Source organism: Dipteris shenzhenensis, chromosome 11 (assembly GCF_047967505.1).
Source record: "Dipteris shenzhenensis isolate YYH24624 ecotype China chromosome 11, Dip_SZ_1.0, whole genome shotgun sequence".
Taxonomy (NCBI): Eukaryota; Viridiplantae; Streptophyta; class Polypodiopsida; order Gleicheniales; family Dipteridaceae; genus Dipteris; species Dipteris shenzhenensis.
In genome coordinates, this window is record NC_141606.1 from 8,291,690 (window position 1) to 8,294,747 (window position 3,058).

Sequence of the window (3,058 nt, forward strand, 5' to 3'; positions counted from 1 at the left end):
TTCTACTTTCTTCGTTTTGTGCATGGTGGTTGTGGCACGCTCTGGGCACCTCATCCCCTCAATATAATCCTTCTCATTTGCATTGAATATCGAAAGTGTTAAAGGTTGATGAGTCATTCGAGAAGCCTTGGACCACACTCCAAGAGGGATGAGCCTCTAATTTTTTATTTCAAAAACGAAGAAGTTAAAAGAAAAGCCTTGAAACAATTGAGAGCATGCATCAAACTTTTGGGCACTTGAAAGGGCTAGTTTAGATGGGCAATGTTTCTATCCTCCGATAAGATGCCCCTAAATCTCATAATGACCTCACTTTTCACAATGAAAAAAGTAGTCCTATTAAAATTTATAACTGGAACAAAGCATTATGGCCCTTTAATGAAAAGAAGAGTAGTTGAGGTAGCACTGAAGAAAGGCAACCTTTTATGCTCATAACAACTAACACAAAATTAAATGCTAAGCTACTTTCTAATATAGTCACCTTGACCCCAAAAAAAAAGGAAAACGAACCCTCAACCGGGATTAGCCAAAGAACCTAGTACTTTCCTTAGAGTCTTAGAGGCCATCTATACTAGCTTCCCACCACGGTCCAAGGCATTGAAGACATAGAAAACTTGCACCATCGACTCCTTTGTCAGACCATCCTGGATGTATGGGGTGCTCAAGGGTACCCCCAGACCACCTTCCCTACATCTTCCCTTATATGGATTGCCGGACTTCACTCTTGCCAATTGCAAACTTCAAATCTTCCAGTTGCAATTCAACTCTTTATATTTTTGCTTGGGTTTTACTAGCTTCAAGCAACAGCAACAATTGCACGTTGACGACCCCTTGCCCATTGTCAGGGCTTATCGAGACCAAAGATGCTTTCCATTTAGCATGTAGCCCTCCACGAGGGACCTCTCTTGGACCAAATGACAATGAAGTAGCTGTCAAATTTAGGCACATTAGAGTGTGAGAAAGTTTTCCCATGGCATCTAACCATGGATGAGCTAGCAGTCTCATTAATGCTCCTCTCCATTACGTCACACGAATGCTGGTTATTTCTTGGATTTGGAGCCTGCAAACTTATGATGTTTTGAAATTTGGGCTTCCAACAATCTTCCTTGAAGTGCCTGAAATATAAAATGAGCCTTGTAGCTCTATTGTGTCATAAATGTTCATTCAACAAAAAATACATCTACTTCATACATGGAAAAAGGAAAGGTTTGTGCATTTCTCCTTTTTCATTGTTGGTAATTGACAAAGGAACACCTGAATGAAAACGAAAAGATGTCAAATTCACAGAGTGCAAGGTCCATGTTTCTGTAAATGTGTTGTGTATCTATGTGTGTTTCCCGAAAACCCCAAAATGAGCAAGCTCATAGGTGTTTCTATGTTTGTGTACATGTGTGTGTGGCTCCATGTACTCTTGTGCTCCATGTACTCCATGTGCTCCATGTACTCTTGTGCTCTCTTAAGAGCACTTGATCCTCTAAAAAGCCAAGAAGCAAATTTCTCCTTGTGCCAAAAAGCTTCACCCTTTATTAAAAGCTTCACCGGGTATTCCTCTCATTCATTTGTAGGATTGCCCAAAAGGTTTGGAAGTGGAAGGAGCGTATACAAATTGCACTTTCCCTCGTCATTTTTACTTGTCACCCTTTTAATTCAGCCTCTCATGATAGTCAATCGCGTTCCCGCAGCAGATGGTTCATCTCCTTCGTTGTGCCGGAACAATCGGTGCACTTCTCTAACCTCTTTAGCTCTCTCCTCATCTTGCGGGAAGAATCCGTGATTTTCATCTCCTTCCTTTTGGTAAGCATCGTGCAGTTCTTTCCGATTCCGGAACGCATCTGCTTGAAATCGGAATTACACACCTGCATTCCATAGCTCCTCCACTTGTTTGCCTGCTTTCATCGCCTTTGCAGGCCTGGCAAACATGGAGGGACGCCAAAATTCTTCGACATCCGATTTATCTGTAGATACTTCCCCTCTCCTGGGAAGCGCGAACGAGGTCGCCAATGCGTCTGACAGTGGGAGGCTTGTTACAAGAAGAGGGAACCTGTCGCGCGTATTTCGGTTGCTGCGTCGAAGAAGCAGCGGCAGGATAATGAGAGAGCCTTCGGTGCTTGTCAGGGAGACGGCGGCCGAACAACTAGAGGAGCGCCAGAGCGATTGGGCTTATTCGAGGCCTGTTGTCATCCTTGACCTCATCTGGAACTTGGTTTTCGTGACGGTGGCCGCGTCTGTGTTGATATTGAGCAGGCGAGAGCACCCGGACAATCCGCTGAGAGTATGGATCGTAGGATATGCAGCACAATGCTGCATTCACATGATTTGCGTGTGGTTGGAATATCGACGGCGTCATCGACAACTAGCGCAGGGCAGTCCCCAAACTTCTGGCGCATTCTCTAGCTCTAGCTTGGGCTTGCCTTCTGAGACCTCCCACACAGACAGGGAATCCGACCTAACGCTCGACGAAGCCACTTCACATCGCACAAGGTGAAATTGCTTTGGACCCTTATCGTTTCGCGTTGCTTAATGCCAATTTCTTCAGGGTTGGTTAAAGATACTTACTCGTACTGGATTCACCATACATCTTCACAAATTTCCGAGCAATAACAAACGCCGCACGACCTAATTCCTTTGTAAGGACGGTTGCTAAAGGGAAATTCAACCATGAGGACAACCGCCATGGGTTTTCCAAAATCTACCGCCATGGAAATCGTCTGGAACATTTTTTATGCACTCTTGTTATTGGGTTAATTGTTCCACCAGGGGGATCATCCTTCCTCTATTGCTTTAGTGTTTTACATAGTCAATTTCCATGCCTATTCAAATTTAGCCTTCAGGATGTGAACCGCTTTCGCCTTTTCCATCTGAGCATCACCCTTTTGATTTGTCTAACGTCAACAGAACAACCAGCTGTGTTAGATGTGCAAAATTTGAGAGGGGATGCAAAAATTCGATTTAAGAAACTCTTGCTAGAGTTAACACTCGGATAGCAGAGTCGACTGTTTGCAACCCTCAGTCCTCAGTCTCTAGAGAAGGTGAACAAATAAAGAGGACCTCAGTGGAATTC

General features: G+C 44.1%; 1 pseudogene; it reads left to right on the forward strand.

Annotated features, from left to right (window-relative positions):
- The first annotated feature begins 1,512 nt into the window (after positions 1–1,512).
- Positions 1,513–2,684, forward strand: LOC147896577 (E3 ubiquitin-protein ligase At1g12760 pseudogene; annotated as a pseudogene).
- Positions 2,685–3,058: the final 374 nt, after the last annotated feature.